Source organism: Carassius carassius, chromosome 8 (assembly GCF_963082965.1).
Source record: "Carassius carassius chromosome 8, fCarCar2.1, whole genome shotgun sequence".
Classification (NCBI taxonomy): domain Eukaryota; kingdom Metazoa; phylum Chordata; class Actinopteri; order Cypriniformes; family Cyprinidae; genus Carassius; species Carassius carassius.
In genome coordinates this window covers 32,421,914-32,442,141 of record NC_081762.1, presented here as the reverse complement: position 1 = coordinate 32,442,141, position 20,228 = coordinate 32,421,914, and the positions used below count along the sequence as shown (strand labels likewise).

At 44.0% G+C, this 20,228-nt stretch overlaps 6 non-coding genes across 6 annotated transcripts; 4 read left to right on the top strand and 2 right to left on the bottom strand.

The window, feature by feature from the left end:
- Nucleotides 1-69: 69 nt before the first annotated feature.
- trnap-ugg (transfer RNA proline (anticodon UGG)) lies at nt 70-141 on the bottom strand. Its single transcript has one exon. It is a non-coding gene; the product is annotated as a tRNA-Pro (tRNA).
- A 13,568-nt stretch (nt 142-13,709) lies between these two features.
- On the bottom strand, nt 13,710-13,782 carry trnaf-gaa (transfer RNA phenylalanine (anticodon GAA)). Its single transcript has one exon. It is a non-coding gene; the product is annotated as a tRNA-Phe (tRNA).
- A 4,864-nt stretch (nt 13,783-18,646) lies between these two features.
- On the top strand, nt 18,647-18,718 carry trnap-ugg (transfer RNA proline (anticodon UGG)). The gene has a single exon. It is a non-coding gene; the product is annotated as a tRNA-Pro (tRNA).
- Nucleotides 18,719-18,777: 59 nt separating this feature from the next.
- On the top strand, nt 18,778-18,851 carry trnai-aau (transfer RNA isoleucine (anticodon AAU)). Its single transcript has one exon. It is a non-coding gene; the product is annotated as a tRNA-Ile (tRNA).
- Nucleotides 18,852-18,957: 106 nt separating this feature from the next.
- On the top strand, nt 18,958-19,030 carry trnaf-gaa (transfer RNA phenylalanine (anticodon GAA)). The gene has a single exon. It is a non-coding gene; the product is annotated as a tRNA-Phe (tRNA).
- A 301-nt stretch (nt 19,031-19,331) lies between these two features.
- Nucleotides 19,332-19,403, top strand: trnaq-cug (transfer RNA glutamine (anticodon CUG)). The gene has a single exon. It is a non-coding gene; the product is annotated as a tRNA-Gln (tRNA).
- Nucleotides 19,404-20,228: the final 825 nt, after the last annotated feature.

Genomic DNA, 20,228 nt, shown 5'->3' with positions numbered 1-20,228 from the left:
TGGAAAAAACCTGCCATAATGTTTGTGAATGCAATGAGACAATAAAGCTTAACGTTTTAACCTGAACAAGGGATCGTCCGGGATTTGAACCCGGGACCTCTCGCACCCAAAGCGAGAATCATACCCCTAGACCAACGAGCCTTCTTGCCCAAAGACAAGAAAAAATAGCTATTTCAGCAACAACAAAAGAAGGAACATGAACTAACGTGGAAGCAATCAAAGTCCTCGAGACAGTGTGAAAGGCTAACGAATGCAAGTTGGCCTCTTAATTGACCTAAAAATGGGGCTGTATCTAACATGTAGAGGGATGTTAGGGAGGACGGCTGAAATGGTCAGATGTCACTTAGACCAGCGGGCCTCAATTCCAGTCCTCGCGCCCCCTGCTCTTCACATTTTGTAAGTTTCTCGTATTGCTTCAGACATTTGTTCCATTCGAACGTAAGTGCCCTGAGAACTGGACATCACATGACATCCCTCCGTGATTCAAGTTCAAAGCGTATGTATACGTTCAATTCATAGTGAGTAATACAGTGGTGTATCGAGGTAAATGATGTCACACTTCTCCATGTGTGAAGAAGTTGCGCAGCACAAATCCGTGAACCAATGTTCCAAAGTGATACTGCAGAGTTCAGATATACTGCAGGTCGAGTGAAGCTTGGGACCAATTTCCTGCCATACAACTTATTGTAGTTCTCATTGACAGAGTAAACCAGCTCCCCTGTGTAAGAGCGCAGAGTTGAACCTTCATTTGCAACAGCAGCTTCAGCCCGGTCCTGATTCCAGCGTAATAAACCTTCCAGGAGATAAATCTGGAAGTTCAGGCTGTTTGCGCTGTTCCCTAGAAAAAGAAATAGAAAGCCAAATATTGCTTTGAGAAAATGCAAAACAGAAAATTTAATCTGCAAATATCTTGATAAACATGAATTAGTGGCAAAATGTGGTATATTCTGACATGACAAACCTGGAATAAATCTGCTTAGGTGGCAGTGAAATGATTCCAGGGATGTGGAGCCTCTGGCACAACGATAGGTTTTTAGAAACCACCCCACCCTTGTTTGTAGTTCCAGTTTCAGTATAGAGCGGCACATTTGGAGGATCTTGGATACAGGTGACGTGCCGCCTCTGGACATTCCAGATGTGCTGCATTCTCACACTGTCAAGTAGTGGAACACCAAGAGCATCATTCCCCTTGCCACCCATGAGCTCTCTGATGAGCATATCAAGGAGGCGGATAGTGGTTTCTTCTCCTCGTGTTCTCCTCCTGCAGTGCTGGAGCAGCTCAGCTTTAGTTAAATGATGGTCCAGTTCTGCCTCCGTCAGTGTAGGCCAGCCCTGTTGGATGAGTTGCTCCCTTTTGGCCCGTCTCAGCAGAGTGAGATCCCCTGCATCCCACTCAAAAATACAGGATGACAGCCTAGCCATAAAAGTAGGGTACAACTGGTGGGCATCAGTGGTGCACCCTACTGCCAGACGTCGCATAAAATGCCAAATGTCTAGGCGGACGATGACATCGGGCCAGCCGCTGAACCGCCTCTTCAATTTAGTCTCTCCCACTGTCTTGCAACAATCACAGTCCACATAAATGACAGTGGGAGGATCAACACCAGCACTCCGGTATCGCTCCATGAGCCCTGCAGCCATGTGGTCTAACCCAGCCCCTTCATTCGCAGTCAGGACACTCATCAGCACCTGACCTATCTCATTGCCCACTGAGGTAAGCCACTGTGCTGTGCCTTTCGCAGGCCCGCTCAACTTCTTGGTGATCTGAAAGAAACAATAAGCATAGCAAATAATACAACAAGCATCCAAATCAGTTACACTGAAAAAAAAAGCTCTCTCGGTCTAAAAATACATTATAGATAAGGGTACAGTCAAGTAAGCAGCTTATCTGACCTTCTTAGTTGAATCCATTTTTAAAATTGATCCATACGTGGATGTTATGCTGGCCTTTATGTGATCGAGCCTGTTGAGAATGTCCTGACTGTATACAGTGAGGAGCCATTTGTAGCTGGGTACTGAAGCAAGTGGTGGTGGCTCCTGGAAGTGCACCGGATGCAGGCCACGATTATCAAAAAAGGCCACACACTCTGATGTGTACCGAAGCGCATGTTTCAACCACTCCTCACTGTGGTTCTCTCTCGGCTGGCCGATGATCCTCACTGGGCCATTCCCCATGCCCGTCTCACGCAGCAAGCGAAGAACCCGAATGTCACAGGCATACCTTGGAAAAAAGTATTAATTTATGTATCTTATTGTAAGGTATCTAATTATTGTAGGAAATATTTATCAAAAAAGGTAGCACATAAGTGAAAATGACTGCAAAATAATTACTTGCGTGTGAGGATGACCCTGAATTCAGATCGATGGGCCAGGTCCAACTGCTGCAGCACAGCATGACTCCAGGACAGGTAGCTGGTTCTACACCTGGTGCAGATCAGGGTCTCTGTCACCAGGTTGCAGTATCTGTCAATGTCTAACACCTGTCGTACCCTCCTGTGCAGTCCACCACCACACAGCTGTTTTGCGTGGCACAGGCAGGGTTAGTACACTGGAGCCGCACCTTCCACAGCTTATATGGCATCCAGAACAAGAGACGCTGTGAAAAAAATCAGGTGTTGGAGCTTGGTGGTACAACAGGGCTGGTGGAGGGGGGTGATACCACAACTGTAGGTTTTCACGCAGTTCCAGCTTTCCCTTTGCACCAACCCTAAAAGGTGCTTCCGACACCCACTTCTGGTCTTGCTGTGGCATTGTCTGTGGCCACAGAAGGGGGAGATCTTCTGGCTGAGATGAGACCTGCTGATATTATCAAAAACACTGGTTTAAATAAAAGCTAAGAGAGCATTAAATGATGAAGACATCTATATATTTTGAATGAACAAAAGAAGGAACATGAACTAACGTGGAAGCAATCAAAGTCCTCGAGACAGTGTGAAAGGCTAACGAATGCAATTTGGCCTCTTAATTGACCTAAAAATGGGGCTGTATCTAACATGTAGAGGGATGTTAGGGAGGACAGCTGAAACGGTCAGATGTCACTTAGACCAGCGGGTCTCAATTCCAGTCCCGGAAGGGAGGAGACCAACTTGGAAACAGATAGCTCTCTGGCTGTGGGGAAGCAGTTATACCTGTTCCTCTGGGTGTAACGGGACACAGAAGCAGCAGCGCTGGAGCAGGAGCTGGAGCAGGCGGAGCTGGGCCTGGACCGGATGTCAAAGCACCAGAAGATGGAATCACCATCGACACAGTCATGTCTGGGTTAAGGACTAGTGTGCCTAACAGTGACCCAGGTGCTGAAATGGGCTGCACAACTCCTGCTGCTGTGGGGACGGGTGCGATAGGGCACTCCCTTTTGGCAGAAGTGGGCCGGCGACCCGGTCGCAGAATTGGAGCCTGTCCTTCTCGATTTGGCGGAAGGATAAATTGATGTTTTGGGCCTGATGTTGATGGCACGTCATCCAATTTTTCCCTCGGCAGAGGAAGCTGCGTATCAGCCACATCAATTGGGTCAGATGGAGTCAGTCCCTGGGCGAGGACACTCATTTCCTGATTCTTCTGCTGCCGTTGAAACCTGAAAGTAAATTACTTGTAAAAATATATATATATATATATATATATATATATATATATATATATATATATATATATATATATATATATATATATATATATATATATGTGTTTGTGTGTGTGTGTGTGTGTACAGAAGTATTCAGTTCCCTGGAACCAAATAATGTGCCTTGCTTACCACTGAATGAGTGTCCTCTGGTTCAGCTCAAACAGCTGGATCATTGTTTCATCCATCAGCCTTCGACTGTTAAGCACCAGGTCTCGGATGTGGTGGTAATCTGAAAGGATTTTAGACCACCTGGGGGTGCAAACTCCAGCCTTCTTGGTCGGTGACTTGTGTAAAGCACACAGCTTCATACAAATGGCCTCAACCAAGCGGCTGGTGCTGGGCCACTGTGCTGGACCCCCAGGATGTCCAATCAGACACCGTTTCACACTCTCCACACCCGGTGTGACTCCGGACCGCTTCGGTGCCTTAAAGCGCCCATGTGTCAGCTGAGGCTGATGTCGAGGCTGATAGTTGACCCACTGTTTATCAACATCAGGGAGAGCTGTCCACAGCTGGATGGCCTCTGTCACCTGCAGGTCGGTGAGGTAAGGAGCCTCACGAAGACCCACCAGGAAACCAGCCAGATCCTGGACCTTGTCCCACCCAGCAATGCCATCAGGTCCAATGACTGCTCCCTAGTAAATGCAGATTAGTGTTAATATACACTTCCAGTCAAAAGCCTTTGAACAGAAATATTTTTTTACATTTTTTAAAGAATTCTGCTCAACAAGCCTGCATTTATTTTATTCAAATACAACAAAAGCCATTATATTGTGAAATAATTTTACTATTTAAAATAAAAATGCTTTCTATTTGAATATAGTTTAAAGTGTAAGTTATTTCTGTGATGCACAGCTGTATTTTCAGCATAATTCCTGAGTCTTCAGTGTCACATGATCTTCAGAAATCATTCAGATATCCTGATTTGTTGTTCTAGAAACCTTTTTTTATTGATATTATTATCATCAATATTTAGAACAGTTGTGTACATTTTGTTCAAGATTCTTTGATGAATAGAAGAATCCAAGATAAGAGTTTATCTGTAATAAAAAGCTTTTTTAACATTATACACTATACCATCCAAAAGTGTGGAGTCAGAACATTTAAATCATTATATATTTAGTATTAAATTATAGAAATTAATACTTTTATTTAGCAAGGACGCATTAAATAGATGATAAGGACATTTATAATGTTACAATATATACTGAACTTTCTATTCATCAAAGAAACCTAAACAAAAAATCTCTAGGAGCTATTTTCAACCTAATAATAATAATAATATAGCACCCGGCAGCAAATTTTTTTAGCAGCAAATTGTAATGATTTCTGAAGAATCGTGTGCCCTGAGTAATGATGCTAAAATTCAGCATTGAAATCACAAGACTGAATTACTTTTTTAAATATATTCAAATGGATAGCAGTTATTTTAAATAGTAAAAATATTTCAAAATATTACTGCTTTTGTTGTATTTTGAATCAAATAAATGCAGGCTTAAAAAAAAAACACCTTGCTTGTAGTGTATTTGGAATAAAACGAGACTGAAACAAAATAAAGCCCTTAGAGTGTCTTACCTGAGCCTCGCCGGAGACACTGCTTCCAGTGTCAGATGGCTGTGACAGCACTGAAGAGGCAGGGGCGAGATACTGTCCCTCTCCTCCAGATGATGTGGACGGCTCAGCCAGTGATGCTGGGGACTGAGGCAGAGGCAAAGATGAGGGGCTGTTTCTGAGATCACGGCAGGGGTCATCCTCATACAGCACTGGAACTGTGATGTCCTCCATGCTCTCTTCCTCAAACCCCTCATCTAGCAGGTCCTGATCATCAACCTCCTCCACCAGCCGGTCTTCCTCCTCTGGGTTCTGGAGCACTGGAGTCAGTGTTTTGCCAGTCTGGCTGTAAAGGTACTCGATTCCCAGCAATTCACCTACAATAATAAAATAATAAAAAAAGAAAAAAAGTGCTCTTAATAATTTATCAATTACATTGGAGGCTAAATAGATAACTTAATAGAATATTGCAAAAGAACAAATTAAATTTCTTACCTGTATATGCTCCAGGAGGGCGATAGCGCTCATCCCAGGGCTTCCCAAAGACTGTTCGGCTAAGCCGGTCCACAGCCTCTCTCATGGCACTGCCATATGTCCGAATGGAGGACGCCCGTTTTATGGCATCTTCCATTCGGTCATCATTCCAACGCATCAAGCCCTCAAGGAGATAGGCCTGAAAATGCGCATCGCTGGCACTGGTTCCTAAAAGTTAAATAATATTAAAAAATATATAAAAAAGGGTTTTATATGTCACATATGTACAATATATGTACTACACATAAGGTGCTCTGAAGTAACTTGTATACTACATTTAATAGAGTTGTGTAACTAAATTAAAATTGATTGTCACTTATTCCTGTATTACTAGTGACTTGTTAGTCAAGACAGCTTTGTCAATACTAATGACATTAAAAAGTAATTGTAATGTAGAGTGTGACATTTATTAATGTGGCATTACTTTAAAGTGATGGAAGCAGTTACAGTGCTTATATTTTCTACAGAAAAATAATAATCCATATGCATGTAATAGTTGGAATAAAACGGTTCAGGTGGAGGTGGAACGACTCCAAGGAGGTAGAGCCACGAGCACACCTTTAGCAGCACAGCTCCACGCTGCCTTTCTTCAGTGTCCCTGTCTTCATGTACAGCGGAAAGTCCTCTGGGTCTTGTATACACTGGACGTGCTTGCGCTGTTCCTTCCATATCTGCTGGATCCGTTCGTGGTCCAGCAGAGGAACTCCCAGGGTGTCCTTCCCATCCGCACTGTCAAACTGATCAATCAGTGACCCAATCAATCTGGCGGTCTCCTCTACCCCCCTGGTCCTCCTCCGGCAGTGCAGTGCCAACTCCCTCCGGGTAATGCGAGCACTGACCGCCTTTTCTGAGATGTGGCCAGTCTTCTTTGCCGCCAGGTCACTCTCTTTTGCAGAGCGAAGAGCAGCCACATCCTCTGGATCCCACTGAACGATGCACGTGGACAGACGTGCCATGAAGATCCCGTAGAGTGGATGAGCCTCTGTCGTGACACCTGCAGCAAATTGCCGCATGAAGTGCCAGATGTCGAGGCGCACTACAAGCTCATCCCACTCCGAAAACATGATCTTCACCCGCGATTGGCCATACTGACTGCAGCAGTCCCTGTCCACGTACATCACTTTTGGGGCTGCCTCTCCTGCCTCTCGGTAGCGTTTCATCAGACCAGCTGCCATGGAGTCCATTCCATGTCCCTCGGCAGCTGTCAGCACAGAGACAAGGACCTGGCCGTGTTCATTTCCGACATTTGTGCACCAGGCAGCTGTTCCTGAAGCAGCACCGGCAAGTTTCTTTGTGACCTATTGGGAAAAATAAAAGATGTGCTCTTTATGTACGCACATCACACACATATCCATATCTGGCAAATTTCTGGATATAAACAGGGCTTTGATACCTTTTTTGTCGAATCCATCTTGAGTTAATTTGGCCTTGACCTCGTGCAGTCGCCCCAGAACATCCCTGGCATACACGGCTAACAGCCACTTAGGTTTAGGCAGGGCAGGTAAAAGTGGAGGATCAGCAAACACAGGAGGCAAAGCACAGGGAGGACCTTGTGAATGGTTCGCAGACAGTCAGGTACTGCAAGACACGCTGTGTCCATGCCTCACTGTGCTGTTCCATCAGCTTCCTGTAAAGCTGAGTCACACTGTTGCCCAGTGTCCTCTCCCTCATCATCCTCAGCACCCGGTTGTCACATGAGCATCTAAGGAAACAACAGTATAATCATGCAAATGCTTTAGTTGGTAAAAAATAACCCATATAAAAGCACCTAATAATGAATGATTGTCATTATGAATTACCTGTATGTCAGCAAAGCTGGAAACTGACTGCGGTGGCCCATATCCAGCTGTCCTAGGATGTCCTCAGACCAGGCAGGATATTTCTTTTTGCAGCGTTTGCACTCCAGATACTCAGTGGCAAGGTCATACCACCCGTCGATGTCCAAGACCTTACGCACGGTACTGTAAATTCCTGCCGCTGTTAGTCTGTGCTTACCACAGTCTGGGCGAACACAGACAAGAGGAAATAACCACATCTTCAGCGGCATCCATAAGAAAAGGGGCCGACAGAAGAAGAGGTCAGGTGAGGCAGGGGGCTGAGTGTTTATTAAAGGGGGCTGAGGAGGATACCACCAAAGTTTCAGCTGGGACACTAGTTCTGACTTGCCGGTTCGTGGGTTGGCCTTAAATAGTGTGTTCCGGATCCACTCATGCTGGAAAGGTGGAAGTTGATCTTTCCAGTGACTTGGAAGCTCAGCTGGTGGCTGGTGATGTGAAGGAGCTGGTGCCTTGGCAGTTTCCACTGATGGAGATGGACCAGCACAGTCCTCTGAGTGAATAGTAAAAAAAAAACAATAAGGATGACTGTTGCATTTGATAGTAATATGCCATAAATGCAGCGCACAAACAGCCTGCAAAGCACAATTTTTGGACAAGTATTCATAATTATTATGTTATATTTAGGAACGAGAGTGAAGAAAGTGGTACTAGTGTTAAGGAAGCAAAGAACACAGCATACACTATATTAATTTAAGGAGAATGGAATCAGTGCAGCTCTCTGAGAATGAGGATCAGATGGAATGGAGGAAGGAAAATGTGGTGTGATGAATTAAGTGTAAAGCAACGAAGCCCACGGACATGAAGCATACACACAGATAGAGTAGGGAAAAACTGTTCCTCTAATCATTAGAACAATGAATCTCCACCATCCTGTCTGCTCAGGGAGAGCTGAAGAGTGTGTGAGAAGAGCAAGCGGTGTGAAAAAGTTATCTGGTGATTATCTAACAACGGGTAAGTTCGGAAACGCAAATAAATACACTGACACCTTGGAACATCCTTACGGTTTTGAAGAAGTGCACTCAAAGAAAGCATCCCGCTTGAGGCATGATATGATATAATTCTGTATTGTAAACAAAACATATTTTAGAATGTTGATTATTTTCCCCCAAGAAATAACGCTTCTCAGTGTGTTTTCACAAAACATTCTTGTAATATGTGCATTTGTGTCATATGCCACACCTGTATTTAGCTGTGCTTCACATTGTGATGCAGCAAATACCAGCTCCTCATCGTCATCTTCAGCAGTGGGAAAGGACTTGCCTGGAGCACAAATGTTAAAACTATCATTGTGAACAATACACAGAGACAAACATATGTAAGATGGTGCTTACTTACCAGTAGCGAAAAGCTGCATGGGGCGCAAATGTTTGGCTGGGGGTTCTGCTGCTGGAGGAGGTAAAGTGGACTGCAATAATGGATCTGGAAACGGCAAGTTGACAAGTTTGCCATAATGATAAATTAATATATGTAGAAATGCTGTAGGTAAAATTCTATATTCACACTCCTACTCACAGGGTTTAACTGGTGACGTGAGATTTTTGGCCAGCTGTGAAGGCGACAAACTTTGCCAACGTGCCAACAGCGCTTTCACAGTTGCGGTCTTCTGTACACCAGTTTGGATAGCTGCAGGTGGAGGTGCAGTGGTTGCAGAAGCACTGGAGGATGCAGTGTGAGGTGCAGGCTGAAGTACGCTGGTGCCCACAGCAGAAGCCCGTCTTTTCAGGACATATGTCTTGAAAATGGCCATGTTGGTTTTGGGCCTGGCATCTGCCTTAACGAGGTACCTGATGAGGGCTTGAGCCTCCTTGCTCTGGTCCTAATAAACATCTTTCATGGACCGGCCCTGGAAGTCACCAAACTCCACCATCAAGCAGCCCTGGTCTCCAGTTGCCCGGGCTTCTGCCTGCATTTCCTGCTTCCTCTGATACTTCTCCACTTTTTCTGCCATCTCTCTAATTTGAGAAGTGTACTGTAGGAACAGTTGTTTATTTTCTGACAGGGGTGTTGTCTGCGCCGTCTCATTGGAAATGCTGAGCACCAAATACACGGCATACCCCAGAGAGTTTTCCAGGAGCCATCTAAATCTCTGGCCCTGGTACTTCCCAAACTGAAGTTTGCAGTGAGCCAGTACTAAAAACTGGTCACTGGGCTCTCCACCGTTTGTGCTGACAAAAGTACTGTCCTCTGACAGCACCTCCTCCTTAGGTTTGGCCCTTCCAGACTCCACATTTTCAAGGCGCCTCGCCTCCGCCGAAGGCGCCATGAGGAGTCGGCATGATGTTGCCGATTGGCGTTGAAAAGAGGGATATGCATACATTTTCTGAAATGAAAATCAGAAAAAGACTACTACCTTTTGCAATCTAAAAGACACCTGTATGTTAAGTGTGTAACAATAATTTTACAAGCTACGCATAAACTATATTACTGTGGTAATAAACATGGCCATGACATAAACTGTCCTGAAGATGAGTTTTCTACAATGGACAGGAATCCCTGACATATAAAATATGTAACGTCAATATGAAGTCTGAAATTTCCTTTTATTTTCAATGCTGTCATCTTAAACCATGATTACACACACCAGGCTACAAAATATTACATTAAATATATCATACTTCAAATGTTGTCATCTTACCCCAGGGTTACACCAGGGGCCTCATTTATAAAGCGTGCGTACGCACAAAACGGGGCTGGAAACGTACGTACGCCAGTTCCCACGCAAAGGTTGTGATCTATAAAAAACAAACTTGACGGGAGAATGTGCGCACCTTTAAGCAAACTTTGAGCCGTGCGTACGCACATTCTGGAGACAAAGGGAATTAGCGACACCGATGGTGAGGTCGTGAACTGAAGTTAGATTGTAGAAAATAAATGTGAGAAGAACGATTATAAGAATGAATGACATTTAATTTTCACTCCATTTCATACGTTATATCCACATTATCATGAAGATTAAATCCAACAGTGTTATTTGTGCCGATTGTTTTAGGCTATATACATCTAGTAAAATCCAAACGTAATTCAAAATGTATTAAAAGTAAAATAAAATAATAATCAGCGCTGCCTTACAGTCACATTGTCCACAACGGGAGCACAGGAGGACATGGCGCGATACATGTGATAGCCTACAGAATAGCATGAAATACCCTTTTATTAGAGAACTGCAGAACACAGTGTAAAAAGGAAATATTTTCCTTAATGTACATAGCCTATATCATAAAATGTCAAAGTCTGCAAATACAGTCATGAAGCACAATCGCTACTCATCATCGGTCCTAACTATTACGGTGTTCATTACAAAACCGTCAAGAAGCATGTGTTCACTATAACATTTTCGTCTTAAATTTTCGCCCACAAATTAATTAAGTGATTTTGTCAAGGTGTTAACGATCAGTCTATTTGCTAGAAACATATAAATTCTCCGGTGACCCGGGTATGTAATGCTTCATGATGGCACTCCTGGCACTGTTGGAGGATTACGCTAATGGCAGAATAAGGAGAGAACGAGTTGTGATGACCATGATGATTTCCTGGCCCATGATGATGACTGGCTAATAAGCCGATTTAGATTCCCTAGAGCTGTGCTCTTGGATCTATGTGCTGAATTGGGTCCAGTATTAGAGAGGGCAACACGCCGGAACCATGCCATCCCAGTCCAAATACAAGTCCTCACCACTCTGGGGTTGTTGGCAACCGGCTGTTTCCAGCGGGAATTGGCAGACAGGTAAATTAATAATATAAAAAAACTATAAGTAATCCTCAAATTTGTCTCTAAGACCTTTTTGTATATGAAATAATTCTATTGGAATCTATCATCTCACCCTATAGGTCTGGTATATCACAGCCGTCCCTGAGTGCCATAATATCTGTCGTTTTAAATGGTATACTTAATATGGTTAGTCGATACATCAGGTTCCCCTACACTGTGCGAGAACAGGCCGAAATTAAAACGCAATTTGCAGCAATGTCTGGTTTCCCAAATGTAATCGGCGCAATTGACTGCACTCATGTTGCTATAAGGGCACCATCTGAAAATGAATTTGCTTATGTTAATAGAAAGCATGTGCATTCTATTAATGTGCAAATCATATGTGACTCCAACATGACCCTCACAAACATTGTGGCACGCTGGCCTGGTTCAACACATGATTCCTTTATCTTGACACATAGCAGTGTAGGGAACAGACTAAATGCAGGCGCAGTACGTGATGGCTGGCTTCTTGGTGAGTTTAACAATATTAAAAAGTAGAAACTGTAACAATTTTGTTTTTAATATAATTATAACCTGCAGGCGACAGTGGCTACCCCCTGAGACGCTGGCTCCTCACCCCATTTTTAAACCCGCAGAGCGCAGAGGAAACTCATTATAACGAGGTCCACTCTCGTGCCCGCGCAGTTGTGGAGCGTGCCATCGGCATCCTGAAATGCAGATGGCGTGCTCTGGATGCCTCGGGTGGCAGACTTTTATACCATCCAGCAAAAGTGTGCAAGATTGTCAGGGCGTGTGGTGTTTTGCACAATATAGCACTGAGAAACGGTATTCCTCTCCCTCCTGATCTCCCTCTACCCCAGCATTACGACCCCGAGCCACAGCCCCCTGGCCGACAAGAGGGATATCAACGAGGTGCAAGAATCCGTGAGGATGTCATGCGGCGTTTGTAAAGAAAGACAAAACTCAAGGTTCATGTTTTAACTGCATCTTTTAATGATTGTGCAATTTCTTGCATCACTTCTCTCATCTGCCGTAGCTCATCTGCAACCCTGTTGACAGCGTTTATTGTCTCTCGCTGTAACTGCAGGACTGCGTCAGTGAGTACCCGACCACTTTTGGACGTGCCAGACGCAGAAGGGGCACTGCTTTGAGCCGGACGCTGTGCATCTGCATCTGAGAACCCCTCACCCTGAACCTCCTGTTCATTTACAGCTTCAGACTCCGGAAGGACTGGAGGACAAACAATTGGCAACATTTATCCATTTATCACCCCACACACTCAAATGTACAGCGTTAATGATTAAAAATCGGTTTAACCTTGCTCCTCTGTGGTTTCAGTCACGTCAGTGTCTCCCTCCTTTTCCGACACAATACCACACACGCTGACCTCCCCAATTATAGCCGCGATTTTGCTGTCCACTGATGTGAGATCAGCTGTACATGGGCCCCCACCAGTTGCAGCCACGCTCTGGCGGTGGGAGGACAGTTTTCTCTTTGCCTCCACCTTGAATGAATGAGAATCTTTATTTCACATATTTTGCATACTGTAAGCACATGTAAATAAAACTTTTTGAAAATCAATATTGCTATTTATATAGGTATATAGCCTAATAAAACACAAATGTAATATGTTGGTAAAAAAAAAATTTGTATACCTTCAGGTCGGACCATTTTTTCTTTAATTCTGCAACTGTCCGTTCTGTCCCACTGACACAATTGACGGCAGAAGCAATACTTTGCCACTCGCACTGCTTCTTTTTATTAGTGACCCCACTGCTGTGGCCACCAAATAACACAGTTTTCCGAGCCTCCACCTCCCCTACAAGTGTTTCAATCTCAGTATCTGAGAAATTACGTTTTTTTCCTCTTTTCTCACCTGTCGCCATTATTAAAATTAGGCTAACAGAAATGCACGTTTTCACTTTCTTGGATTAATTAATTGGCGGGTCGCATGCCAGTTTTCCAGGTATATATGGGATTCCACTCTCATTTACATGCTGATCAGCAATCATGAGGTGATTTGCATTGACTATTTATGGTTAAAAATGGGCGTGTACAGGGCGGGATATGAGGCTGGTTCACGTACGCACATCTGCGGGTGATCTGTGATTTATAAAGGGAACATTGCTTACAGGTGTGCGTACGCACGGTTTTATAAATCGGAATATTTTTTGGCGTACGCCATTTTTGGCTTTTGGGCGCACGTAAACTTTTAGTAAAGATCCTACGCATAGTTTTATAAATGAGACCCCAGGTGCTTTACATTTTACATTACAAAGCGACTTACAATTGCTATATATGTCAGAGGTCACACACCTCTGGAGCAACTAGGGGTTAAGTGTCTTGCTCAGGGACAGATTGGTATCTCGCAGTGGATTCGAACCCGGGTCTCTCACACCAAAGGCATGCTTCTTATCCACTGCGCCAACACCACCCCTTAAAGTGTGGGAGATGTTGCCGTAACCCGGGATTGAACCAGGGACCTTTAGATCTTCAGTCTAACGCTCTCCCAACTGAGCTATTTCGGCTACAACAGCTTTACCTCTTAAAATCTCAGCCATTTTTCTGTGTTTTTAACTTTCTGGTCTACCTAAATTGAAATGAGCACTATTCCCACATACTTTGGCCCATATGGATACATTTGGCCTTTTTTTGTTTGTTTTTAGTTAAGACTCTCAATGTTTTTTTTATAAAAAAAAGTCATTATTATTACATTATTTTAAAAAATATCAATTATTTCTTGGTAAATGCAGTTTTCCATATCTCCACAACAATTTGGTAACGATTTTTACAATTAAAATGTGTGTGTGTTATTATGTGTTAATACCAAATATAAATGTAAATAGTTTAATCATTATTTTCATTCATAGGGCCCAGAAACCATGATTTCTTAGACAATAAACACATCATTGTTGACAGTAGCATAGCTTAATTAGCTGACGGTCGATAAATTTAACTTATCTGATCATTTATCATGTGAAAAGTTACAGGTTCACAGGTACTGAAGAAAGCATGAACTGTACATGCTAGCTAGCTATACTGACACGATTCATTTTCCAAAAATACACACTGTATATGAACAAATAATGACCAATTTTCAATGAATGAAGTAATAGCCTTACCTTTAACAAAGATGACAATAACAACGACCGGGGATTGGTAAAAAGGAGGCCACAGGAGAGAAACGCGATTGGAGAAAAGTAAGCCACGGAAGAGAAACGCGATTGATCAAAAGTAAGCCACGGAAGAGAAACGCAATTGATCAAAATAAGCCACAGGCGAAACGCGATTGGTCAAAAGTAAGCCACAGGCGGAACGCGATTGGTCAAAAGTAAGCCACAGGCGAAACGCGATTGGCTCATGTGGGCTTACTTTGTGCTTACTTTGGCTCAGTCGGTGGGAAGCAGTAGGCGCAAGCGAGAGGTAGTGGGATCGATGCCTGCATTCTCCAAGTTGGCTCCTGCCCTTTTACTCACACATCCCTAAATCAGTGGTTTTCAATCCTGTCCTGGAGGTAAGGATGGCTGAAGCGAAACAGTCGTTCCGAAGCTTTGCGAGATCCCGAAGCGCAGATGTGTCGAAACACTGATCCGAAGCGTGATTCGAAACACCCATGTCACGTGACTATGACCAAACGAAGCCTCGAAGTGTTTCACTAATTGTTTCATCAGGTGTGGTCCGCCGAATCAGCGTTTGATTGGAACGGTCGGGAACAGACCACACAATCGCACATCTGTATAAAAGTGAAATAAACGCATTTTGACCTCGTGGGTTTTTGTGAGAGGAGTTTGACTTTGAGATAGCGGATTTTTGGTGATATAGGCCTAGTGACATAGTGCGATTTGATTAGTTATAGGCAATTTAGAAGGCCGAATTTGTTAGCCTTACAGCTGACATGTGGTCCTCCATTAATATGGATGGATATCTTGGTGTGACTTGCCATTACATAACACCAGAGGCAAAAATGGCAACTGTTGTACTGGGTGTAAGGAGGTTTTACCAAACCCACACAGCCCAGCATCTCATGGAGGCTAAAGCCTTGCTAATGGCTGAGTGGGGAATAACCTCCAAAGTTCAGTGCATGGTGACTGACAATGCATCTAACATGATCCTAAGTGCCCAGCTACTCCACCTTCGCCATGTCCCATGTTTTGCTCATACTTTAAATTTGATTGTGAAAAAGGCACTAGATCAAACCCCAGTCATCAATGAAATACGCCAGAAGGCCAGAAAGATAGTGGGGTTGTTCAGATCCAGCTGCAAAGCAAAGGACAAGCTTGTGGAGATGCAGAGCTTGATGTGAAGACCAACTCTGAAACTGATACAGGAGGTTGACACGAGATGGAACAGCACATTTGACATGCTACAGCGCTTGTATGACCAACGTGAACCAGTGGCTGCTGCACTTTCCAACTTAAACAATGATACTGCTCCCCTGACAAGTATTGATTATGACATTATTGAACAATCATTGTCAATACTGCAACCATTCAAACTCGCAACAACAGAGATGTCAGAGGAAAAGAGGGTGTCTGCTTCAAAGCTTATACCACTGTACAGGATGTTGCAGCACAAGCTTGCACAGAAAAAAGGAAATGCAACGCAGGAATCAACTGTTCAATTAGGTAGGCCACAATGACCATACTACCCATGTGATTGGCCATAACTGTCATATTATTGTCATTATTATAAATATGTGTTTCTCCTGTTTTGGCTCATAGGCTCACATCTGCAAGAAGGTCTGCACTCCAGATATGGAGGTTATGAGAGTTTTAGAGCCTTGGCACTGGCTACACTGCTGGACCCAAGGTTAAAAAATGTGGCATTTGGAAATGCTGCCAAAGCCCAGGAAGCTGAAAAGCATATCACACTGGAGTGTGCTTCACTGATGCGTTCAAACACAAATCCTGGTGAGCAGTTTCAGTCTGTGTTATGTTATGTAATCTGAATCATGTAATATAATATATCCTTCATATATGCCGTCAGTTTAGGATTTGTTACTAATTGCTGTTTTCATTTTTATTCATCCCCAGAAATGTCAACATCACACCCATCATCATCATCATCACCATCAACATCAACACCAGTAGAAACACAGGACAGTTTATGGGAACTTTTTGATACTCGCATCCATCAAACCAAGATGATACACAATGCTACAGCTGATGCCACAGTGGAAGTGAAAAAATACATCAACGATGCGTATTTGCTCAGAACTCATGATCCACTAACTTACTGGAAAGAGAGAGCAGTAATCTTTCCTCATTTGTATGTCCTTGCAAAAAAATATCTTTGTATGCCAGCAACAAGTGTCCCTTGTGAGATGATTTTTTCAAAGGCTGGAGAAATTATCTGTAAAAAAAGAAGTAGGCTAAGTCCTTCCACAGCAGATAAATTAATATTTTTGAATAAAAATCTCTAAAAAAGTAAGACATTGTGGCTTGATTTCTTTTATTAATATTCATTTTTCATGACCAAAATAACTTTATGCACAGTGAGGAGCCTATAGGTTACAAGCTTTACATATTAGAACATTATAATAATAAAAAAACAACAATTTTTTTTAATGGCTCGTCAAGGTTGTTTCAGATCAACACCTGCAAGTGACCACTAGGTGTCACCGTTGAGACGGGTGTCAGATTGATTCGAAGCCTCGAAACAATATGGCACATTTGGTTCAACTGTTTCATTGGTTCACGAGGCCTCGATTTTGCCATCACTACTTTTCGGCACCTTTTAGTCCAAAAAAATTAACTAACGTAGAGAGTGTGGCCGCATTGCATCGATGCTCAGTCTGTCTCTTTAGGGCAGTGCTTCTCAAACCTGTCCTGGAGGCACCCCTGCCCTGCACATTTTTATTGTCTCCCTTATTAGACACACCCAAATAAGGTCTCGCGGTCTCTACTAATGAGCTGATGATTTGAAACAGGTGTGTTAGATGAGGGAAACATTCAAAATGTGAAGGGCAGGGGTGCCTCCAGGACAGGTTTGAAAACCACTGCTTTAGGGAACTGTGCGTAAAATGGCACTGTTTTGCAACCAATTTGCACAGGACCATGTCTGAAATACTTTTTGGCAGCTGTGAGCCCAAAAAAAGCTAACGTGGGAGTGTGGCAGCATTGCGTCAACGCTCAGTCGGTCTCTTTAGGGCAATGGTTTTCAAACCTTACCTGGAGGCACCCCTGCCCTGAACATTTTGTATGTCTCCCTTATTAGACACACCCAAATCAGGTCTTGCAGTCTCTACTAATGAGGTGATGATTTGAAACAGGTGTGTTAGATGAGGGGAAAGGCGAAATGTGCAGGGCAGGGATGCCTCCAGGACAGGATTGAAAACCACTGATCTAGGGATGTGTGAGTAAAAGGGCAGGAGCCAACTTGGAGAATGCGGGCATCGGTCCCGCTACCTCTCGCATGCTAAGCGAGCGCTCTACCATTTGAGCTAATTCCCCTGGCCTTTCAAGAATGACGAGCATAGCTGGGAATGACGGGTTTGATGCAAAGACGCTGTCCCTCCTCTGGGCTTGCTCCTTTGCACTGGCCGAGATTATATTGTCGAATTAACAAAGAGATTAAGCTTTTGTGTTTAAGGACCTTCTCGGTCTTGTTACACCAGTATGCATGTGTATGGATTCTTGTATTATGTATGCTACCTTGGAACACTCGGATCATGCAGACAACTTCTCACCTCTTTTGCTAACACTGACTTAAAGTCTAAGGAAGCAGTTCTCAATTCTAGTCCTCGCTCCCCCCAGGTCTGCATGTTTTGCATGTCTCTTTTTGTTAGCACACCTGATTCGGATAATCAGCTCATTAGAAGTGAGCTCCTAGTGATTGACATGGTCCCTACACAGTGTTCATTGGTCCCCACTCCCTGAGCAGGGGAAATCCGTCAAAGTATACTTCACTTTGGAATATTGGTTCACGGATTTGTGCTGCGCAACTTCTTCACACATGGAGAAGTGTGACATCATTTACCTCTGTATACCTCGATACACCACTGTATTACTCACTATGAATTGAACGTATACATACGCTTTAAACTTGAATCACGGAGGGATGTCATATGATGTCCAGTTCTCAGGTCACTTACGTTCGAATGGAACAAATGTCTGAAGCTATACGAGAAACTTACAAAATGTAAAGAGAGCAGGGGGCGCGAGGACTGGAATTGAGACCCGCTGGTCTAAGTGACATCTGACCATTTCAGCTGTCCTCCCTAACATCCTTCTACATGTTAGATACAGCCCCATTTTTAGGTCAATTAAGAGGCCAACTTGCATTCGTTAGCCTTTCACACTGTCTCGAGGACGTTGATTGCTTCCACGTTAGTTCATGTTCCTTCTTTTGTTGTTGCTGAAATAGCTCTTTTTTCTTGGCATTGGGCAAAAAGGCTTGTTGGTCTAGGGGTATGATTCTCGCTTTGGGTGCGAGAGGTCCCGGGTTCAAATCCCGGACGAGCCCTTTTTCACAAACATTATGGCAGGTTTTTTCCAATCAGGCAGACATGGATGGCTAAGCCAGGCCGGTTAGCTCAGCTGGTTAGAGCGTGGTGCTAATAACGCCAAGGTTGCGGGTTCGATCCCCGTACTGGCCAGCTGTTTTTATTGTCTGGGGGCTCATCTCTGCTCTGCTCTTCAGCTCCGACAAAGAGTAGGGTGATCTCACTGAAATCCCTGCTTGCTAAGCAGAGGTTTGCTGTAGCCAAAATAGCTCAGTTGGGAGAGCGTTAGACTGAAGATCTAAAGGTCCCTGGTTCAATTCCGGGTTTCGGCAACACCTCCCACATTTTTCCCTTTTTTGAGGCGGGCCATTGACCAAAAATCACTGGGTTCCAACCTCTCTGTATAACTGCTTCCCCACAACCAGAGAGCTATCTGTTTCCAAGCTGGCCTCCAACCCAGCAGTTTCGGTTCCATGGTGTAATGGTAAGCACTCTGGGCTTTGAATCCAGCAATCTAAGTTCGAATCTCGGTGGAGCCTGTGTGCTTTCTTGCCGCAGGAAAAGATAAAACAGCACTAGTTTGGCGATGGTGCCAGTGTTTGTGGCCCTGTGAGCAACAGCTGCACCAGTTAAGGTTCCATGGTGTAATGGTTAGCACTCTGGACTCTGAATCCAGTGATCCGAGTTCAAATCTCGGTGGGACCTATTTTGTCACCAGTTTGTGCAGGACAATGTCTGAAATACTTTTCGGCACCTTTTAGTCCAAAAAAAATTAACTAACGTAGAGAGTGTGGCCGCATTGCATCGATGCTCAGTCTGTCTCTTTAGGGCAGTGGTTCTCAAACCTGTCCTGGAGGCACCCCTGCCCTGCACATTTTTATTGTCTCCCTCATTAGACACACCCAAATAAGGTCTCGCGGTCTCTACTAATGAGCTGATGATTTGAAACAGGTGTGTTAGAAGAGGGAAACATTCAAAATGTGAAGGGCAGGGGTGCCTCCAGGACAGATTTGAAAACCACTGCTTTAGGGAACTGTGCGTAAAATGGCACTGTTTTACAACCAATTTGCACAGGACCATGTCTGAAATACTTTTTGGCAGCTGTGAGCCCAAAAAAAGCTAACGTGGGAGTGTGGCAGCATTGCGTCAACGCTCAGTCGGTCTCTTTAGGGCAATGGTTTTCAAACCTTACCTGGAGGCACCCCTGCCCTGAACATTTTGTATGTCTCCCTTATTAGACACACCCAAATCAGGTCTTGCAGTCTCTACTAATGAGCTGATGATTTGAATCAGATGTGTTAGATGAGGGGAAATGCGAAATGTGCAGGGCAGGGATGCCTCCAGGACAGGATTGAAAACCACTGATCTAGGGATGTGTGAGTAAAAGGGCAGGAGCCAACTTGGATAATGCGGGCATCAATCCCGCTACCTCTCGCATGCTAAGCGAGCGCTCTACCATTTGAGCTAAATCCCCTAGCCTTTCAAGAATGACGAGCATAGCTGGGAATGATGGGTTTGATGCAAAGAGGC